The sequence below is a fragment of the Zonotrichia albicollis genome, chromosome 5 (genome assembly GCF_047830755.1).
Source record: "Zonotrichia albicollis isolate bZonAlb1 chromosome 5, bZonAlb1.hap1, whole genome shotgun sequence".
In the NCBI taxonomy this organism is placed as follows: domain Eukaryota; kingdom Metazoa; phylum Chordata; class Aves; order Passeriformes; family Passerellidae; genus Zonotrichia; species Zonotrichia albicollis.
Genome location: NC_133823.1, coordinates 8,836,605 through 8,859,963, shown reverse-complemented (window position 1 = coordinate 8,859,963; position 23,359 = coordinate 8,836,605).

The following is a 23,359-nucleotide window of genomic DNA, read 5'->3' as shown; positions in this document are numbered from 1 at the left end:
TCTTCGCCTCCGGCAGCTGGAGAGTGCGGCTGCTTCGGAAAGGTGAAGAATGAAGCTGCACAACACTGGGGTTGTGTGCGCAGCTTGCAAACTGATGCAAAAGTGTACCTTAGCACTCTCTTACCTTTTCCAAACACATGAACATTCGATTGGAAGGTGTTTTCAATAACTTTCTTTTTCTTCCTGCATAAACTTCTGCAGAGCTCTCTGCAACATGTAAAACACGATGGGAGATGTTTTCTGTGCTGGCACAGTTTCTCTTGGCCTAACATAATGAAAAACCTTTCTGCAATGATGTAGATTACAAAAGTCAAGAAAGAAGAATGTACGGATATCCTCGGAGCTATGCGCCTGTCCCGGCAACATTTCGGCAGAAGCCGCCGCCACTTAGTGCACTGGGACCTGCACAATCGCCTTTGCGCGAAGAAGCCGCCTCTTCGTCTCCGGGAGCCGGAGAGAGCGGCTGCTTTCGAAAGGTAAAGAATGAAGCTGCACAACACAGGGATTGTGTGCGCAGCTTGCAAACTGATAGAAAACAGTACCTTACCACTCTCTTACCTTTTCCAAACACATGAACATTCGATTGGAAGGTGTTTTGGACAACTTTCTTTTTCTTCTTGCAAAACACTCTGCAGAGCTCTCTGCAACATGTAAAACACGATGGGAGATGTTTTCTGTGCTGGCACAGTTTCTCTTTGCCAGACATAGTGAAAAACCTTTCTGCAATGATGTAGACCACAAAAGGCGCTAAAGACGAAGGTACGCAGCTCCCCGGAGCTATGCTCCGGTGCCGGGCATATTTCGGCAGTAGCCGCCGCACTGGAGTGCACTGGGACCGGCACAATCGCCTTTGCTCGAAGAAGCCGCTTCTTCGCCTCCGGCAGCTGGAGAGTGCGGCTGCTTCGGAAAGGTGAGAATGAAGCTGAACAACTTTGGGATTGTGTGCGCAGCTTGCAAATTATAGAAAACCGTACCTCACGACTTTCCTACCTTTTCCAAACACATGAACATTCGATTGGAAGTTGTTTTGGACAACTTTCTTTTTCTTCTTGCAAAACACTCTGCAAAGCTCTCTGCATCATGTAAAACACGATGGGAGATGTTTTCTGTGGTGGCACAGTTACTCCTTGCCTAACATAGTGGGAAAGTTTTTGCAATTATGTAGACCACAAAAGTCAAGAAAGAAGAAGGATACGGAGCTCCCCGGAGCTATGCGCCGGTCCAGGGCACATCGTGGCAGAAGCCGCCGCACCTTTGTGCACTGGGACCGGTACAATCGCCTTTGCGCGAAGAAGCCGCCTCTTCGTCTCCGGGAGCCGGAGAGAGCGGCGGGTGTCGAAAGGTGAAGAATGAAGCTGCACAAAAATGGGATTGTGTGCGCAGCTTGCAAACTGATAGAAAACAGTACCATACCACTTTCCTACCTTAACCAAACACATGAACATTCGATTGGAAGGTGTTTTGGACAACTTTTTTTCTTCTTGCAAAACACTCTGCAGAGCTCTCTGCAACATGTAAAACACGATGGGAGATGTTTTCTGTGCTGGCACAGTTTCTCCTTGCCTAACATAGTGAAAAACCTTTTTGCAATGATGTAGATTACAAAAGTCAAGAAAGAAGAATGTACGGATATCCCCGGAGGTAAGCGCCGGTCCCGGGCACATTTCGGCAGAAGCCGCCGCACCTTTGTGCACTGGGACCGGTACAATCGCGTTTGCGCGAAGAAGCCGCTTCTTCGCCTCCGGCAGCTGGAGAGTGCGGCTGCTTCGGAAAGGCGAGAATGAAGCTGCACAACAATGGGATTGTGTGCGCAGCTTGCAAACTGATCCAAAAGTCTACCTTACCACTCTCTTACCTTTTCCAAACACATGAAATTCGGTTGGAATTGTTTTCAATAACTCTCTTTTTCTTCCTGCATAAACTTCTGCAGAGCTCTCTGCAACATGAAAACCACGATGGGAGATGTTTTCTGTGCTGGCACAGTTTCTCCATGCCTAACATAGTGGGAAAGTTTTTTGCAATGATGTAGACCACAAAAGTCAAGAAAGAAGAAGGTACGGAGTTCCCCGGAGCTATGCGCCGGTCCCGGGCACATTTCGGCAGAAGCTGCCGCACTGGAGTGCACTGGGACCGGTACAATCGCCTTTGCGCGAAGAAGCCGGTTCTTCGCCTCCGGCAGCTGGAGATTGCGGCTGCTTCGGAAAGGTGAGAATGAAGCTGCACAACACTGGGATTGTGTGCGCAGCTTGCAAACTGATCCAAAAGTGTACCTTACCACTCTCTTACCTTTTTCAAACACATGAATATTCGGTTGGAAGTTGTTTTCAATAACTTTCTTTTTCTTCGTGCATAAACTTCTGCAGAGCTTTCTGCAACATGTAAAACACGATGGGAGATGTTTTCTGTGCTGGCACAGTTTCTCTTTGCCAGACATAGTGAAAAACCTTTCTGCAATGATGTAGACCACAAAAGTCAAGAAAGAAGAAGGATACGGAGCTCCCCGGAGCTATGCGCCGGTGCCGGGCATATTTCGGCAGTAGCCGCCGCACTGGAGTGCACTGGGACCGGCACAATCGCTTTTGCGCGAAGAAGCCGCTTCTTCGCCTCCGCCAGCTGGAGGGTGCGGCTGCTTCGGAAAGGTGAGAATGAAGCTGCACAACACTGGGATTGTGTGCGCAGCTTGCAAACTGATAGAAAACAGTACCTTACCACTTTCCTACCTTTTCCAAACACATGAACATTCGATTGGAAGGTGTTTTGGACAACTTTCTTTTTCTTCGCGCAAAAACTTCTGCAGAGCTCTCTGCAACATGTAAAACACGATGGGAGATGTTTTCTCTGTTGGCACAGTTTCTCTTTGCCAGACAAAGTGAAAACCTTTCTGCAATGATGTAGACCACAAAAGGCGCTAAAGACGAAGGTATGCAGCTTCCTGGAGCTATGCGCCGGTCCCGGGCATATTTCGGCAGTAGCCGCCGCACCTTTGTGCACTGGAACCGGCACAATCGCTATTGCGCGAAGAAGCCGCTTCTTCGCCTCCGGCAGCTGGAGAGTGCGGCTGCTTCGGAAAGGTGAGAATGAAGCTGCACAACACTGGGATTGTGTGCGCAGCTTGCAAACTGATAGAAAACCGTACCTCACTACTTTCCTACTGCAACATGTAAAACACGATGGGAGATGTTTTCTGTGCTGGCACAGTTTCTCCATGCCAGACATAGTGAAAAACCTTTGTGTAATGATGTGGTCCACAAAATCCCGAAAGACGAAGGATACGGAGCTCCCCGGAGCTATGCGCCGGTCCCGGGCACATTTCGGCAGTAGCCGCCGCACCTTTGTGCACTGGGACCGGTACAATCGCCTTTGCGCGAAGAAGCCGCCTCTTCGTCTCCGGGAGCCGGAGAGAGCGGCGGCTTTCGAAAGGTGAAGAATGAAACTGCACAACACAGGGATTGTGTGCGCAGCTTGCAAACTGATAGAAAACAGTACCATACCACTTTCCTACCTTCACCAAACACATGAACATTCGATTGGAAAGTGTTTTGGACAACTTTCTTTTTCATCTTGCAAAACACTCTGCAGAGCTCTCTGCAACATGTAAAACACGATGGGAGATGTTTTCTGTGCTGGCACAGTTTCTCCTTGCTAGACATAGTGAAATACCTTTCTGCAATGATGTAGATCACAAAAGACGCTAAAGACGAAGGATACGGAGTTCCCCGGAGCTATGCGCCGGTCCCGGGCACATTTCGGCAGAAGCCGCCGCACCTTTGTGCACTGGGACCGGTACAATCGCGTTTGCGCGAAGAAGCCGCTTCTTCGCCTCCGGCAGCTGGAGAGTGCGGCTGCTTCGGAAAGGTGAGAATGAAGCTGCACAACAATGGGATTGTGTGCGCAGCTTGCAAACTGATGCAAAAGTGTACCTTAGCACTCTCTTACCTTTTCCAAACACATGAACATTCGATTGGAAGGTGTTTTCAATAACTTTCTTTTTCTTCCTGCATAAACTTCTGCAGAGCTCTCTGCATCATGTAAAACACGATGGGAGATGTTTTCTGTGCTGGCACAGTTTCTCTTGGCCTAACATAATGAAAAACCTTTCTGCAATGATGTAGATTACAAAAGTCAAGAAAGAAGAATGTACGGATATCCTCGGAGCTAAGCGCCTGTCCCGGGCACATTTCGGCAGAAGCCGCCGCACCTTTGTGCACTGGGACCGGCACAATCGCCTTTGCGCGAAGAAGCCGCCTCTTCGTCTCCGGGAGCCGGAGAGAGCGGCTGCTTTCGAAAGGTGAAGAATGAAGCTGCACAACAATGGGATTGTGTGCGCAGCTTGCAAACTGATAGAAAACAGTACCTTACCACTCTCTTACCTTTCCCAAACACATGAACATTCGATTGGAAGGTGTTTTGGACAACTTTCTTTTTCTTCTTGCAAAACACTCTGCAGATCTCTCTGCAACATGTAAAACACGATGGGAGATGTTTTCTGTGCTGGCACAGTTTCTCTTTGCCAGACATAGTGAAAAACCTTTCTGCAATGATGTAGACCACAAAAGGCGCTAAAGACGAAGGTACGCAGCTCCCCGGAGCTATGCGCCGGTGCCGGGCATATTTCGGCAGTAGCCGCCGCACTGGAGTGCACTGGGACCGGCACAATCGCCTTTGCTCAAAGAAGCCGCTTCTTCGCCTCCGGCAGCTGGAGAGTGCGGCTGCTTCGGAAAGGTGAGAATGAAGCTGCACAACACTGGGATTGTGTGCGCAGCTTGCAAACTGAAAGAAAACCGTACCTCACGACTTTCCTACCTTTTCCAAACACATGAACATTCGATTGGAAGGTGTTTTGGACAACTTTCTTTTTCTTCTTGCAAAACACTCTGCATGGCTCTCTGCAACATGTAAACACGATGGGAGATGTTTTCAGTGCTGGCACAGTTTCTTCTTGCCTAACATAAGGTAGACTTTTTGCAATGATATAGACCACAAAAGTCAAGAAAGAAGAAGGATACGGAGCTCCCCGGAGCTATGCGCCGGTCCCGGGCACATTTCGGCAGAAGCCGCCGCACTGGAGTGCACTGGGACCGGTACAATCGCCTTTGCGCGAAGTAGCCGCCTCTTCGTCTCCGGGAGCCGGAGAGAGCGGCTGCTTTCGAAAGGTGAAGAATGAAGCTGCACAACAATGGGATTGTGTGCGCAGCTTGCAAACTGATAGAAAACAGTACCATACCACTTTCCTACCTTAACCAAACACATGAACATTCGATTGGAAGGTGTTTTGGACAACTTTCTTTTTCTTCTTGCAAAACACTCTGCAGAGCTCTCTGCAACATGTAAAACACGATGGGAGATGTTTTCTGTGCTGGCACAGTTTCTCCTTGCTAGACATAGTGAAATACCTTTCTGCAATGATGTAGATCACAAAAGACGCTAAAGACGAAGGATACGGAGTTCCCCGGAGCTATGCGCCGGTGCCGGGCACATTTCGGCAGAAGCCGCCGCACCTTTGTGCACTGGGACCGGTACAATCGCGTTTGCGCGAAGAAGCCGCTTCTTCGCCTCCGGCAGCTGGAGAGTGCGGCTGCTTCGGAAAGGTGAGAATGAAGCTGCACAACAATGGGATTGTGTGCGCAGCTTGCAAACTGATGCAAAAGTGTACCTTAGCACTATCTTACCTTTTCCAAACACATGAACATTCGATTGGAAGGTGTTTTCAATAACTTTCTTTTTCTTCCTGCATAAACTTCTGCAGAGCTCTCTGCAACATGTAAACACGATGGGAGATGTTTTCAGTGCTGGCACAGTTTCTCCTTGCCTAACATAAGGTAGACTTTTTGCAATGATATAGACCACAAAAGTCAAGAAAGAAGAAGGATACGGAGTTCCCCGGAGCTATGCGCCGGTCCCGGGCACATTTCGGCAGAAGCCGCCGCACTGGAGTGCACTGGGACCGGTACAATCGCCTTTGCGCGAAGTAGCCGCCTCTTCGTCTCCGGGAGCCGGAGAGAGCGGCTGCTTTCGAAAGGTGAAGAATGAAGCTGCACAACAATGGGATTGTGTGCGCAGCTTGCAAACTGATAGAAAACAGTACCATACCACTTTCCTACCTTAACCAAACACATGAACATTCGATTGGAAGGTGTTTTGGACAACTTTCTTTTTCTTCTAGCAAAACACTCTGCAGAGCTCTCTGCAACATGTAAAACACGATGGGAGATGTTTTCTGTGCTGGCACAGTTTCTCCTTGCTAGACATAGTGAAATACCTTTCTGCAATGATGTAGATCACAAAAGACGCTAAAGACGAAGGATACGGAGCTCCCCGGAGCTATGCGCCGGTCCCGGGCATATTTCGGCAGAAGCTGCCGCACTGGAGTGCACTGGGACCGGCACAATCGCCTTTGCGCGAAGAAGCCGTCTCTTCGTCTCCGGGAGCCGGAGAGAGCGGCTGCTTTCGAAAGGTGAGAATTAAGCTGCACAACACTGGGATTGTGTGCGCGGCTTGCAAATGATAGAAAACAGTGTCATACCACTTTCCTACCATTACCAAACACATGAACATTCGATTGGAAGGTGTTTTGGACAACTTTCTTTTTCTTCTTGCAAAACACTCTGCAGAGCTCTCTGCAACATGTAAAACACGATGGGAGATGTTTTCTGTGCTGGCACAGTTTCTCCTTGCCAGACATAGTGAAAAACCTTTGTGTAATGATGTGGTCCACAAAATCCCGAAACACGAAGGATACGGAGCTCCCCGGAGCTATGCGCCGGTCCCGGGCACATTTCGGCAGTAGCCGCCGCACCTTTGTGCACTGGGACCGGTACAATCGCCTTTGCGCGAAGTAGCCGCCTCTTCGTCTCCGGGAGCCGGAGAGAGCGGCGGCTTTCGAAAGGTGAAGAATGAAGCTGCACATCAATGGGTATGTGTGCGCAGCTTGCAAACTGATAGAAAACAGTACCATACCACTTTCCTACCTTTACCAAACAAATGAACATTCGATTGGAAGGTGTTTGGACAACATTCTTTTTCTTCTTGCAAAACACTCTGCAGAGCTCTCTGCAACATGTAAAACACGATGGGAGATGTTTTCTGTGCTGGCACAGTTTCTCCTTGCCTAACATAGTGGGAAAGTTTTTTGCAATGATGTAGACCACAAAAGTCAAGACAGAAGAAGGTACGGAGTTCCCCGGAGCTATGCGCCGGTCCCGGGCACATTTCGGCAGAAGCTGCCGCACTGGAGTGCACTGGGACCGGTACAATCGCCTTTGCACGAAGAAGCCGGTTCTTCGCCTCCGGCAGCTGGAGATTGCGGCTGCTTCGGAAAGGTGAGAATGAAGCTGCACAACACTGGGATTGTGTGCGCAGCTTGCAAACTGATCCAAAAGTGTACCTTACCACTCTCTTACCTTTTTCAAACACATGAATATTCGGTTGGAAGTTGTTTTCAATAACTTTCTTTTTCTTCGTGCATAAACTTCTGCAGAGCTTTCTGCAACATGTAAAACACGATGGGAGATGTTTTCTGTGCTGGCACAGTTTCTCTTTGCCAGACATAGTGAAAAACCTTTCTGCAATGATGTAGACCACAAAAGTCAAGAAAGAAGAAGGATACGGAGCTCCCCGGAGCTATGCGCCGGTGCCGGGCATATTTCGGCAGTAGCCGCCGCACTGGAGTGCACTGGGACCGGCACAATCGCTTTTGCGCGAAGAAGCCGCTTCTTCGCCTCCGGCAGCTGGAGAGTGCGGCTGCTTCGGAAAGGTGAGAATGAAGCTGCACAACAATGGGATTGTGTGCGCAGCTTGCAAACTGATAGAAAACAGTACCTTACCACTTTCCTACCTTTTCCAAACACATGAACATTCGATTGGAAGGTGTTTTGGACAACTTTCTTTTTCTTCGCGCAAAAACTTCTGCAGAGCTCTCTGCAACATGTAAAACACGATGGGAGATGTTTTCTCTGTTGGCACAGTTTCTCTTTGCCAGACAAAGTGAAAACCTTTCTGCAATGATGTAGACCACAAAAGGCGCTAAAGACGAAGGTATGCAGCTTCCTGGAGCTATGCGCCGGTCCCGGGCATATTTCGGCAGTAGCCGCCGCACCTTTGTGCACTGGAACCGGCACAATCGCTATTGCGCGAAGAAGCCGCTTCTTCGCCTCCGGCAGCTGGAGAGTGCGGCTGCTTCGGAAAGGTGAGAATGAAGCTGCACAACACTGGGATTGTGTGCGCAGCTTGCAAACTGATAGAAAACCGTACCTCACTACTTTCCTACTGCAACATGTAAAACACGATGGGAGATGTTTTCTGTGCTGACACAGTTTCTCCATGCCAGACATAGTGAAAAACCTTTGTGTAATGATGTGGTCCACAATATCCCGAAAGACGAAGGATACGGAGCTCCCCGGAGCTATGCGCCGGTCCCGGGCACATTTTGGCAGAAGCCGCCGCACCTTTGTGCACTGGGACCGGTACAATCGCCTTTGCGCGAAGAAGCCGCCTCTTTGTCTCCGGGAGCCGGAGACAGCGGCGGCTTTCGAAAGGTGAAGAATGAAACTGCACAACACAGGGATTGTGTGCGCAGCTTGCAAACTGATAGAAAACAGTACCATACCACTTTCCTACCTTCACCAAACACATGAACATTCGATTGGAAAGTGTTTTGGACAACTTTCTTTTTCATCTTGCAAAACACTCTGCAGAGCTCTCTGCAACATGTAAAACACGATGGGAGATGTTTTCTGTGCTGGCACAGTTTCTCCTTGCTAGACATAGTGAAATACCTTTCTGCAATGATGTAGATCACAAAAGACGCTAAAGACGAAGGATACGGAGCTCCCCGGAGCTATGCGCCGGTCCCGGGCACATTTCGGCAGAAGCCGCCGCACCTTTGTGCACTGGGACCGGCACAATCGCCTTTGCGCGAAGAAGCCGCCTCTTCGTCTCCGGGAGCCGGAGAGAGCGGCTGCTTTCGAAAGGTGAAGAATGAAGCTGCACAACAATGGGATTGTGTGCGCAGCTTGCAAACTGATAGAAAACAGTACCTTACCACTCTCTTACCTTTCCCAAACACATGAACATTCGATTGGAAGGTGTTTTGGACAACTTTCTTTTTCTTCTTGCAAAACACTCTGCAGAGCTCTCTGCAACATGTAAAACACGATGGGTGATGTTTTCTGTGCTGGCACAGTTTCTCTTTGCCAGACATAGTGAAAAACCTTTCTGCAATGATGTAGACCACAAAAGGCGCTAAAGACGAAGGTACGCAGCTCCCCGGAGCTATGCGCCGGTGCCGGGCATATTTCGGCAGTAGCCGCCGCACTGGAGTGCACTGGGACCGGCACAATCGCCTTTGCTCAAAGAAGCCGCTTCTTCGTCTCCGGGAGCCGGAGAGAGCGGCGGCTTTCGAAAGGTGAAGAATGAAACTGCACAACACAGGGATTGTGTGCGCAGCTTGCAAACTGATGCAAAAGCGTACCTTAGCACTCTCTTACCTTTTCCAAACACATGAACATTCGATTGGAAGGTGTTTTCAATAACTTTCTTTTTCTTCCTGCATAAACTTCTGCAAAGCTCTCTGCATCATGTAAAACACGATGGGAGATGTTTTCTGTGCTGGCACAGTTTCTCTTGGCCTAACATAATGAAAAACCTTTCTGCAATGATGTAGATTACAAAAGTCAAGAAAGAAGAATGTACGGATATCCTCGGAGCTAAGCGCCTGTCCCGGGCACATTTCGGCAGAAGCCGCCGCACCTTTGTGCACTGGGACCGGCACAATCGCCTTTGCGCGAAGAAGCCGCCTCTTCGTCTCCGGGAGCCGGAGAGAGCGGCTGCTTTCGAAAGGTGAAGAATGAAGCTGCACAACAATGGGATTGTGTGCGCAGCTTGCAAACTGATAGAAAACAGTACCTTACCACTCTCTTACCTTTCCCAAACACATGAACATTCGATTGGAAGGTGTTTTGGACAACTTTCTTTTTCTTCTTGCAAAACACTCTGCAGAGCTCTCTGCAACATGTAAAACACGATGGGTGATGTTTTCTGTGCTGGCACAGTTTCTCCTTGCCAGACATAGTGAAAAACCTTTGTGTAATGATGTGGTCCACAAAATCCCGAAACACGAAGGATACGGAGCTCCCCGGAGCTATGCGCCGGTCCCGGGCACATTTCGGCAGTAGCCGCCGCACCTTTGTGCACTGGGACCGGTACAATCGCCTTTGCGCGAAGTAGCCGCCTCTTCGTCTCCGGGAGCCGGAGAGAGCGGCGGCTTTCGAAAGGTGAAGAATGAAGCTGCACATCAATGGGTATGTGTGCGCAGCTTGCAAACTGATAGAAAACAGTACCATACCACTTTCCTACCTTTACCAAACAAATGAACATTCGATTGGAAGGTGTTTGGACAACATTCTTTTTCTTCTTGCAAAACACTCTGCAGAGCTCTCTGCAACATGTAAAACACGATGGGAGATGTTTTCTGTGCTGGCACAGTTTCTCCTTTCTAACATAGTGAAAAACCTTTCTGCAATGATGTAGATCACAAAAGACGCTAAAGAGGAAGGATACGGAGCTCCCCGGAGCTATGCGCCTGTCCCGGGCACATTTCGGCAGAAGCCGCCGCACCTTTGTGCACTGGGACCGGTACAATCGCCTTTGCGCGAAGAAGCCGCTTCTTCGCCTCCGGCAGCTGGAGAGTGCGGCTGCTTCGGAAAGGTGAAGAATGAAGCTGCACAACACTGGGGTTGTGTGCGCAGCTTGCAAACTGATGCAAAAGTGTACCTTAGCACTCTCTTACCTTTTCCAAACACATGAACATTCGATTGGAAGGTGTTTTCAATAACTTTCTTTTTCTTCCTGCATAAACTTCTGCAGAGCTCTCTGCAACATGTAAAACACGATGGGAGATGTTTTCTGTGCTGGCACAGTTTCTCTTGGCCTAACATAATGAAAAACCTTTCTGCAATGATGTAGATTACAAAAGTCAAGAAAGAAGAATGTACGGATATCCTCGGAGCTATGCGCCTGTCCCGGCAACATTTCGGCAGAAGCCGCCGCCACTTAGTGCACTGGGACCTGCACAATCGCCTTTGCGCGAAGAAGCCGCCTCTTCGTCTCCGGGAGCCGGAGAGAGCGGCTGCTTTCGAAAGGTAAAGAATGAAGCTGCACAACACAGGGATTGTGTGCGCAGCTTGCAAACTGATAGAAAACAGTACCTTACCACTCTCTTACCTTTTCCAAACACATGAACATTCGATTGGAAGGTGTTTTGGACAACTTTCTTTTTCTTCTTGCAAAACACTCTGCAGAGCTCTCTGCAACATGTAAAACACGATGGGAGATGTTTTCTGTGCTGGCACAGTTTCTCTTTGCCAGACATAGTGAAAAACCTTTCTGCAATGATGTAGACCACAAAAGGCGCTAAAGACGAAGGTACGCAGCTCCCCGGAGCTATGCTCCGGTGCCGGGCATATTTCGGCAGTAGCCGCCGCACTGGAGTGCACTGGGACCGGCACAATCGCCTTTGCTCGAAGAAGCCGCTTCTTCGCCTCCGGCAGCTGGAGAGTGCGGCTGCTTCGGAAAGGTGAGAATGAAGCTGAACAACTTTGGGATTGTGTGCGCAGCTTGCAAATTATAGAAAACCGTACCTCACGACTTTCCTACCTTTTCCAAACACATGAACATTCGATTGTAAGTTGTTTTGGACAACTTTCTTTTTCTTCTTGCAAAACACTCTGCAAAGCTCTCTGCATCATGTAAAACACGATGGGAGATGTTTTCTGTGGTGGCACAGTTACTCCTTGCCTAACATAGTGGGAAAGTTTTTGCAATTATGTAGACCACAAAAGTCAAGAAAGAAGAAGGATACGGAGCTCCCCGGAGCTATGCGCCGGTCCAGGGCACATCGTGGCAGAAGCCGCCGCACCTTTGTGCACTGGGACCGGTACAATCGCCTTTGCGCGAAGAAGCCGCCTCTTCGTCTCCGGGAGCCGGAGAGAGCGGCGGGTGTCGAAAGGTGAAGAATGAAGCTGCACAAAAATGGGATTGTGTGCGCAGCTTGCAAACTGATAGAAAACAGTACCATACCACTTTCCTACCTTAACCAAACACATGAACATTCGATTGGAAGGTGTTTTGGACAACTTTTTTTCTTCTTGCAAAACACTCTGCAGAGCTCTCTGCAACATGTAAAACACGATGGGAGATGTTTTCTGTGCTGGCACAGTTTCTCCTTGCCTAACATAGTGAAAAACCTTTTTGCAATGATGTAGATTACAAAAGTCAAGAAAGAAGAATGTACGGATATCCCCGGAGGTAAGCGCCGGTCCCGGGCACATTTCGGCAGAAGCCGCCGCACCTTTGTGCACTGGGACCGGTACAATCGCCTTTGCGCGAAGAAGCCGCTTCTTCGCCTCCGGCAGCTGGAGAGTGCGGCTGCTTCGGAAAGGCGAGAATGAAGCTGCACAACAATGGGATTGTGTGCGCAGCTTGCAAACTGATCCAAAAGTCTACCTTACCACTCTCTTACCTTTTCCAAACACATGAAATTCGGTTGGAATTGTTTTCAATAACTCTCTTTTTCTTCCTGCATAAACTTCTGCAGAGCTCTCTGCAACATGAAAACCACGATGGGAGATGTTTTCTGTGCTGGCACAGTTTCTCCTTGCCTAACATAGTGGGAAAGTTTTTTGCAATGATGTAGACCACAAAAGTCAAGAAAGAAGAAGGTACGGAGTTCCCCGGAGCTATGCGCCGGTCCCGGGCACATTTCGGCAGAAGCCGCCGCACCTTTGTGCACTGGGACCGGTACAATCGCCTTTGCGCGAAGAAGCCGGTTCTTCGCCTCCGGCAGCTGGAGGTTGCGGCTGCTTCGGAAAGGTGAGAATGAAGCTGCACAACACTGGGATTGTGTGCGCAGCTTGCAAACTGATCCAAAAGTGTACCTTACCACTCTCTTACCTTTTTCAAACACATGAATATTCGGTTGGAAGTTGTTTTCAATAACTTTCTTTTTCTTCGTGCATAAACTTCTGCAGAGCTTTCTGCAACATGTAAAACACGATGGGAGATGTTTTCTGTGCTGGCACAGTTTCTCTTTGCCAGACATAGTGAAAAACCTTTCTGCAATGATGTAGACCACAAAAGTCAAGAAAGAAGAAGGATACGGAGCTCCCCGGAGCTATGCGCCGGTGCCGGGCATATTTCGGCAGTAGCCGCCGCACTGGAGTGCACTGGGACCGGCACAATCGCTTTTGCGCGAAGAAGCCGCTTCTTCGCCTCCGGCAGCTGGAGAGTGCGGCTGCTTCGGAAAGGTGAGAATGAAGCTGCACAACAATGGGATTGTGTGCGCAGCTTGCAAACTGATAGAAAACAGTACCTTACCACTTTCCTACCTTTTCCAAACACATGAACATTCGATTGGAAGGTGTTTTGGACAACTTTCTTTTTCTTCGCGCAAAAACTTCTGCAGAGCTCTCTGCAACATGTAAAACACGATGGGAGATGTTTTCTGTGCTGGCACAGTTTCTCTTTGCCAGACAAAGTGAAAACCTTTCTGCAATGATGTAGACCACAAAAGGCGCTAAAGACGAAGGTATGCAGCTTCCTGGAGCTATGCGCCGGTCCCGGGCATATTTCGGCAGTAGCCGCCGCACCTTTGTGCACTGGAACCGGCACAATCGCTATTGCGCGAAGAAGCCGCTTCTTCGCCTCCGGCAGCTGGAGAGTGCGGCTGCTTCGGAAAGGTGAGAATGAAGCTGCACAACACTGGGATTGTGTGCGCAGCTTGCAAACTGATAGAAAACCGTACCTCACTACTTTCCTACTGCAACATGTAAAACACGATGGGAGATGTTTTCTGTGCTGGCACAGTTTCTCCATGCCAGACATAGTGAAAAACCTTTGTGTAATGATGTGGTCCACAAAATCCCGAAAGACGAAGGATACGGAGCTCCCCGGAGCTATGCGCCGGTCCCGGGCACATTTCGGCAGTAGCCGCCGCACCTTTGTGCACTGGGACCGGTACAATCGCCTTTGCGCGAAGAAGCCGCCTCTTCGTCTCCGGGAGCCGGAGAGAGCGGCGGCTTTCGAAAGGTGAAGAATGAAACTGCACAACAATGGGATTGTGTGCGCAGCTTGCAAACTGAAAGAAAACCGTACCTCACGACTTTCCTACCTTTTCCAAACACATGAACATTCGATTGGAAGGTGTTTTGGACAACTTTCTTTTTCTTCTTGCAAAACACTCTGCATGGCTCTCTGCAACATGTAAACACGATGGGAGATGTTTTCAGTGCTGGCACAGTTTCTTCTTGCCTAACATAAGGTAGACTTTTTGCAATGATATAGACCACAAAAGTCAAGAAAGAAGAAGGATACGGAGCTCCCCGAAGCTATGCGCCGGTCCCGGGCACATTTCGGCAGAAGCCGCCGCACCTTTGTGCACTGGGACCGGTACAATCGCCTTTGCGCGAAGTAGCCGCCTCTTCGTCTCCGGGAGCCGGAGAGAGCGGCTGCTTTCGAAAGGTGAAGAATGAAGCTGCACAACAATGGGATTGTGTGCGCAGCTTGCAAACTGATAGAAAACAGTACCATACCACTTTCCTACCTTAACCAAACACATGAACATTCGATTGGAAGGTGTTTTGGACAACTTTCTTTTTCTTCTTGCAAAACACTCTGCAGAGCTCTCTGCAACATGTAAAACACGATGGGAGATGTTTTCTGTGCTGGCACAGTTTCTCCTTGCTAGACATAGTGAAATACCTTTCTGCAATGATGTAGATCACAAAAGACGCTAAAGACGAAGGATACGGAGCTCCCCGGAGCTATGCGCCGGTCCCGGGCACATTTCGGCAGAAGCCGCCGCACCTTTGTGCACTGGGACCGGTACAATCGCGTTTGCGCGAAGAAGCCGCTTCTTCGCTTCCGGCAGCTGGAGGGTGCGGCTGCTTCGGAAAGGTGAGAATGAAGCTGCACAACAATGGTATTGTGTGCGCAGCTTGCAAACTGATGCAAAAGTGTACCTTACCACTCTCTTACCTTTCCCAAACACATGAAAATTCGATTGGAAGGTGTTTTCAATAACTTTCTATTTCTTCCTGCATAAACTTCTGCAGAGCTCTCTGCAACATGTAAAACACGATGGGAGATGTTTTCTGTGCTGGCACAGTTTCTCTTGGCCTAACATAATGAAAAACCTTTCTGCAATGATGTAGATTACAAAAGTCAAGAAAGAAGAATGTACGGATATCCCCGGAGCTAAGCGCCTGTCCCGGGAACATTTCGGCAGAAGCCGCCGCCACTTAGTGCACTGGGACCGGCACAATCGCCTTTGCGCGAAGAAGCCGCCTCTTCGTCTCCGGGAGCCGGAGAGAGCGGCGGCTTTCGAAAGGTGAAGAATGAAGCTGCACAACACAGGGATTGTGTGCGCAGCTTGCAAACTGATAGAAAACAGTACCTTACCACTCTCTTACCTTTCCCAAACACATGAACATTCGATTGGAAGGTGTTTTGGACAACTTTCTTTTTCTTCTTGCAAAACACTCTGCCGAGCTCTCTGCAACATGTAAAACACGATGGGAGATGTTTTCTGTGCTGGCACAGTTTCTCTTTGCCAGACATAGTGAAAAACCTTTCTGCAATGATGTAGACCACAAAAGGCGCTAAAGACGAAGGTACGCAGCTCCCCGGAGCTATGCGCCGGTGCCGGGCATATTTCGGCAGTAGCCGCCACACTGGAGTGCACTGGGACCGGCACAATCGCCTTTGCTGGAAGAAGCCGCTTCTTCGCCTCCGGCAGCTGGAGAGTGCGGCTGCTTCGGAAAGGTGAGAATGAAGCTGCACAACACTGGGATTGTGTGCGCGGCTTGCAAATGATAGAAAACAGTGTCATACCACTTTCCTACCATTACCAAACACATGAACATTCGATTGGAAGGTGTTTTGGACAACTTTCTTTTTCTTCTTGCAAAACACTCTGCAGAGCTCTCTGCAACATGTAAAACACGATGGGAGATGTTTTCTGTGCTGGCACAGTTTCTCCTTGCCAGACATAGTGAAAAACCTTTGTGTAATGATGTGGTCCACAAAATCCCGAAACACGAAGGATACGGAGCTCCCCGGAGCTATGCGCCGGTCCCGGGCACATTTCGGCAGTAGCCGCCGCACCTTTGTGCACTGGGACCGGTACAATCGCCTTTGCGCGAAGTAGCCGCCTCTTCGTCTCCGGGAGCCGGAGAGAGCGGCGGCTTTCGAAAGGTGAAGAATGAAGCTGCACATCAATGGGTATGTGTGCGCAGCTTGCAAACTGATAGAAAACAGTACCATACCACTTTCCTACCTTTACCAAACAAATGAACATTCGATTGGAAGGTGTTTGGACAACTTTCTTTTTCTTCTTGCAAAACACTCTGCAGAGCTCTCTGCAACATGTAAAACACGATGGGAGATGTTTTCTGTGCTGGCACAGTTTCTCTTTGCCAGACATAGTGAAAAACCTTTCTGCAATGATGTAGACCACAAAAGGCGCTAAAGACGAAGGTACGCAGCTCCCCGGAGCTATGCTCCGGTGCCGGGCATATTTCGGCAGTAGCCGCCGCACTGGAGTGCACTGGGACCGGCACAATCGCCTTTGCTCGAAGAAGCCGCTTCTTCGCCTCCGGCAGCTGGAGAGTGCGGCTGCTTCGGAAAGGTGAGAATGAAGCTGAACAACTTTGGGATTGTGTGCGCAGCTTGCAAATTATAGAAAACCGTACCTCACGACTTTCCTACCTTTTCCAAACACATGAACATTCGATTGTAAGTTGTTTTGGACAACTTTCTTTTTCTTCTTGCAAAACACTCTGCAAAGCTCTCTGCATCATGTAAAACACGATGGGAGATGTTTTCTGTGGTGGCACAGTTACTCCTTGCCTAACATAGTGGGAAAGTTTTTGCAATTATGTAGACCACAAAAGTCAAGAAAGAAGAAGGATACGGAGCTCCCCGGAGCTATGCGCCGGTCCAGGGCACATCGTGGCAGAAGCCGCCGCACCTTTGTGCACTGGGACCGGTACAATCGCCTTTGCGCGAAGAAGCCGCCTCTTCGTCTCCGGGAGCCGGAGAGAGCGGCGGGTGTCGAAAGGTGAAGAATGAAGCTGCACAAAAATGGGATTGTGTGCGCAGCTTGCAAACTAATAGAAAACAGTACCATACCACTTTCCTACCTTAACCAAACACATGAACATTCGATTGGAAGGTGTTTTGGACAACTTTTTTTCTTCTTGCAAAACACTCTGCAGAGCTCTCTGCAACATGTAAAACACGATGGGAGATGTTTTCTGTGCTGGCACAGTTTCTCCTTGCCTAACATAGTGAAAAACCTTTTTGCAATGATGTAGATTACAAAAGTCAAGAAAGAAGAATGTACGGATATCCCCGGAGGTAAGCGCCGGTCCCGGGCACATTTCGGCAGAAGCCGCCGCACCTTTGTGCACTGGGACCGGTACAATCGCCTTTGCGCGAAGAAGCCGCTTCTTCGCCTCCGGCAGCTGGAGAGTGCGGCTGCTTCGGAAAGGCGAGAATGAAGCTGCACAACAATGGGATTGTGTGCGCAGCTTGCAAACTGATCCAAAAGTCTACCTTACCACTCTCTTACCTTTTCCAAACACATGAAATTCGGTTGGAATTGTTTTCAATAACTCTCTTTTTCTTCCTGCATAAACTTCTGCAGAGCTCTCTGCAACATGAAAACCACGATGGGAGATGTTTTCTGTGCTGGCACAGTTTCTCCTTGCCTAACATAGTGGGAAAGTTTTTTGCAATGATGTAGACCACAAAAGTCAAGAAAGAAGAAGGTACGGAGTTCCCCGGAGCTATGCGCCGGTCCCGGGCACATTTCGGCAGAAGCTGCCGCACTGGAGTGCACTGGGACCGGTACAATCGCCTTTGCGCGAAGAAGCCGGTTCTTCGCCTCCGGCAGCTGGAGATTGCGGCTGCTTCGGAAAGGTGAGAATGAAGCTGCACAACACTGGGATTGTGTGCGCAGCTTGCAAACTGATCCAAAAGTGTACCTTACCACTCTCTTACCTTTTTCAAACACATGAATATTCGGTTGGAAGTTGTTTTCAATAACTTTCTTTTTCTTCGTGCATAAACTTCTGCAGAGCTTTCTGCAACATGTAAAACACGATGGGAGATGTTTTCTGTGCTGGCACAGTTTCTCTTTGCCAGACATAGTGAAAAACCTTTCTGCAATGATGTAGACCACAAAAGTCAAGAAAGAAGAAGGATACGGAGCTCCCCGGAGCTATGCGCCGGTGCCGGGCATATTTCGGCAGTAGCCGCCGCACTGGAGTGCACTGGGACCGGCACAATCGCTTTTGCGCGAAGAAGCCGCTTCTTCGCCTCCGCCAGCTGGAGGGTGCGGCTGCTTCGGAAAGGTGAGAATGAAGCTGCACAACACTGGGATTGTGTGCGCAGCTTGCAAACTGATAGAAAACAGTACCTTACCACTTTCCTACCTTTTCCAAACACATGAACATTCGATTGGAAGGTGTTTTGGACAACTTTCTTTTTCTTCGCGCAAAAACTTCTGCAGAGCTCTCTGCAACATGTAAAACACGATGGGAGATGTTTTCTCTGTTGGCACAGTTTCTCTTTGCCAGACAAAGTGAAAACCTTTCTGCAATGATGTAGACCACAAAAGGCGCTAAAGACGAAGGTATGCAGCTTCCTGGAGCTATGCGCCGGTCCCGGGCATATTTCGGCAGTAGCCGCCGCACCTTTGTGCACTGGAACCGGCACAATCGCTATTGCGCGAAGAAGCCGCTTCTTCGCCTCCGGCAGCTGGAGAGTGCGGCTGCTTCGGAAAGGTGAGAATGAAGCTGCACAACACTGGGATTGTGTGCGCAGCTTGCAAACTGATAGAAAACCGTACCTCACTACTTTCCTACTGCAACATGTAAAACACGATGGGAGATGTTTTCTGTGATGACACAGTTTCTCCATGCCAGACATAGTGAAAAACCTTTGTGTAATGATGTGGTCCACAAAATCCCGAAAGACGAAGGATACGGAGCTCCCCGGAGCTATGCGCCGGTCCCGGGCACATTTCGGCAGTAGCCGCCGCACCTTTGTGCACTGGGACCGGTACAATCGCCTTTGCGCGAAGAAGCCGCCTCTTCGTCTCCGGGAGCCGGAGAGAGCGGCGGCTTTCGAAAGGTGAAGAATGAAACTGCACAACACAGGGATTGTGTGCGCAGCTTGCAAACTGATAGAAAACAGTACCATACCACTTTCCTACCTTCACCAAACACATGAACATTCGATTGGAAAGTGTTTTGGACAACTTTCTTTTTCATCTTGCAAAACACTCTGCAGAGCTCTCTGCAACATGTAAAACACGATGGGAGATGTTTTCTGTGCTGGCACAGTTTCTCCTTGCTAGACATAGTGAAATACCTTTCTGCAATGATGTAGATCACAAAAGACGCTAAAGACGAAGGATACGGAGTTCCCTGGAGCTATGCGCCGGTGCCGGGCACATTTCGGCAGAAGCCGCCGCACCTTTGTGCACTGGGACCGGTACAATCGCGTTTGCGCGAAGAAGCCGCTTCTTCGCCTTCGGCAGCTGGAGAGTGCGGCTGCTTCGGAAAAGTGAGAATGAAGCTGCACAACAATGGGATTGTGTGCGCAGCTTGCAAACTCATCCAAAAGTGTACCTTAGCACTCTCTTACCTTTTCCAAACACATGAACATTAGATTGGAAGGTGTTTTCAATAACTTTCTTTTTCTTCCTGCATAAACTTCTGCAGAGCTCTCTGCAACATGTAAAACACGATGGGAGATGTTTTCTGTGCTGGCACAGTTTCTCTTGGCCTAACATAATGAAAAACCTTTCTGCAATGATGTAGATTACAAAAGTCAAGAAAGAAGAATGTACGGATATCCCCGGAGCTAAGCGCCTGTCCCGGGAACATTTCGGCAGAAGCCGCCGCCACTTAGTGCACTGGGACCGGCACAATCGCCTTTGCGCGAAGAAGCCGCCTCTTCGTCTCCGGGAGCCGGAGAGAGCGGCGGCTTTCGAAAGGTGAAGAATGAAGCTGCACAACACAGGGATTGTGTGCGCAGCTTGCAAACTGATAGAAAACAGTACCTTACCACTCTCTTACTTTCCCAAACACATGAACATTCGATTGGAAGGTGTTTTGGACAACTTTCTTTTTCTTCTTGCAAAACACTCTGCCGAGCTCTCTGCAACATGTAAAACACGATGGGAGATGTTTTCTGTGCTGGCACAGTTTCTCTTTGCCAGACATAGTGAAAAACCTTTCTGCAATGATGTAGACCACAAAAGGCGCTAAAGACGAAGGTACGCAGCTCCCCGGAGCTATGCGCCGGTGCCGGGCATATTTCGGCAGTAGCCGCCGCACTGGAGTGCACTGGGACCGGCACAATCGCCTTTGCTGGAAGAAGCCGCTTCTTCGCCTCCGGCAGCTGGAGAGTGCGGCTGCTTCGGAAAGGTGAGAATGAAGCTGCACAACACTGGGATTGTGTGCGCGGCTTGCAAATGATAGAAAACAGTGTCATACCACTTTCCTACCTTTTCCAAACACATGAACATTCGATTGGAAGGTGTTTTGGACAACTTTCTTTTTCTTCTTGCAAAACACTCTGCAGAGCTCTCTGCAACATGTAAAACACGATGGGAGATGTTTTCTGTGCTGGCACAGTTTCTCCTTGCCAGACATAGTGAAAAACCTTTGTGTAATGATGTGGTCCACAAAATCCCGAAACACGAAGGATACGGAGCTCCCCGGAGCTATGCGCCGGTCCCGGGCACATTTCGGCAGTAGCCGCCGCACCTTTGTGCACTGGGACCGGTACAATCGCCTTTGCGCGAAGTAGCCGCCTCTTCGTCTCCGGGAGCCGGAGAGAGCGGCGGCTTTCGAAAGGTGAAGAATGAAACTGCACAACAATGGGATTGTGTGCGCAGCTTGCAAACTGAAAGAAAACCGTACCTCACGACTTTCCTACCTTTTCCAAACACATGAACATTCGATTGGAAGGTGTTTTGGACAACTTTCTTTTTCTTCTTGCAAAACACTCTGCATGGCTCTCTGCAACATGTAAACACGATGGGAGATGTTTTCAGTGCTGGCACAGTTTCTTCTTGCCTAACATAAGGTAGACTTTTTGCAATGATATAGACCACAAAAGTCAAGAAAGAAGAAGGATACGGAGCTCCCCGAAGCTATGCGCCGGTCCCGGGCACATTTCGGCAGAAGCCGCCGCACCTTTGTGCACTGGGACCGGTACAATCGCCTTTGCGCGAAGTAGCCGCCTCTTCGTCTCCGGGAGCCGGAGAGAGCGGCTGCTTTCGAAAGGTGAAGAATGAAGCTGCACAACAATGGGATTGTGTGCGCAGCTTGCAAACTGATAGAAAACAGTACCATACCACTTTCCTACCTTAACCAAACACATGAACATTCGATTGGAAGGTGTTTTGGACAACTTTCTTTTTCTTCTTGCAAAACACTCTGCAGAGCTCTCTGCAACATGTAAAACACGATGGGAGATGTTTTCTGTGCTGGCACAGTTTCTCCTTGCTAGACATAGTGAAATACCTTTCTGCAATGATGTAGATCACAAAAGACGCTAAAGACGAAGGATACGGAGCTCCCCGGAGCTATGCGCCGGTCCCGGGCACATTTCGGCAGAAGCCGCCGCACCTTTGTGCACTGGGACCGGTACAATCGCGTTTGCGCGAAGAAGCCGCTTCTTCGCTTCCGGCAGCTGGAGGGTGCGGCTGCTTCGGAAAGGTGAGAATGAAGCTGCACAACAATGGTATTGTGTGCGCAGCTTGCAAACTGATGCAAAAGTGTACCTTACCACTCTCTTACCTTTCCCAAACACATGAAAATTCGATTGGAAGGTGTTTTCAATAACTTTCTATTTCTTCCTGCATAAACTTCTGCAGAGCTCTCTGCAACATGTAAAACACGATGGGAGATGTTTTCTGTGCTGGCACAGTTTCTCTTGGCCTAACATAATGAAAAACCTTTCTGCAATGATGTAGATTACAAAAGTCAAGAAAGAAGAATGTACGGATATCCCCGGAGCTAAGCGCCTGTCCCGGGAACATTTCGGCAGAAGCCGCCGCCACTTAGTGCACTGGGACCGGCACAATCGCCTTTGCGCGAAGAAGCCGCCTCTTCGTCTCCGGGAGCCGGAGAGAGCGGCGGCTTTCGAAAGGTGAAGAATGAAGCTGCACAACACAGGGATTGTGTGCGCAGCTTGCAAACTGATAGAAAACAGTACCTTACCACTCTCTTACCTTTCCCAAACACATGAACATTCGATTGGAAGGTGTTTTGGACAACTTTCTTTTTCTTCTTGCAAAACACTCTGCCGAGCTCTCTGCAACATGTAAAACACGATGGGAGATGTTTTCTGTGCTGGCACAGTTTCTCTTTGCCAGACATAGTGAAAAACCTTTCTGCAATGATGTAGACCACAAAAGGCGCTAAAGACGAAGGTACGCAGCTCCCCGGAGCTATGCGCCGGTGCCGGGCATATTTCGGCAGTAGCCGCCACACTGGAGTGCACTGGGACCGGCACAATCGCCTTTGCTGGAAGAAGCCGCTTCTTCGCCTCCGGCAGCTGGAGAGTGCGGCTGCTTCGGAAAGGTGAGAATGAAGCTGCACAACACTGGGATTGTGTGCGCGGCTTGCAAATGATAGAAAACAGTGTCATACCACTTTCCTACCATTACCAAACACATGAACATTCGATTGGAAGGTGTTTTGGACAACTTTCTTTTTCTTCTTGCAAAACACTCTGCAGAGCTCTCTGCAACATGTAAAACACGATGGGAGATGTTTTCTGTGCTGGCACAGTTTCTCCTTGCCAGACATAGTGAAAAACCTTTGTGTAATGATGTGGTCCACAAAATCCCGAAACACGAAGGATACGGAGCTCCCCGGAGCTATGCGCCGGTCCCGGGCACATTTCGGCAGTAGCCGCCGCACCTTTGTGCACTGGGACCGGTACAATCGCCTTTGCGCGAAGTAGCCGCCTCTTCGTCTCCGGGAGCCGGAGAGAGCGGCGGCTTTCGAAAGGTGAAGAATGAAGCTGCACATCAATGGGTATGTGTGCGCAGCTTGCAAACTGATAGAAAACAGTACCATACCACTTTCCTACCTTTACCAAACAAATGAACATTCGATTGGAAGGTGTTTGGACAACTTTCTTTTTCTTCTTGCAAAACACTCTGCAGAGCTCTCTGCAACATGTAAAACACGATGGGAGATGTTTTCTGTGCTGGCACAGTTTCTCTTTGCCAGACATAGTGAAAAACATTTCTGCAATGATGTAGACCACAAAAGGC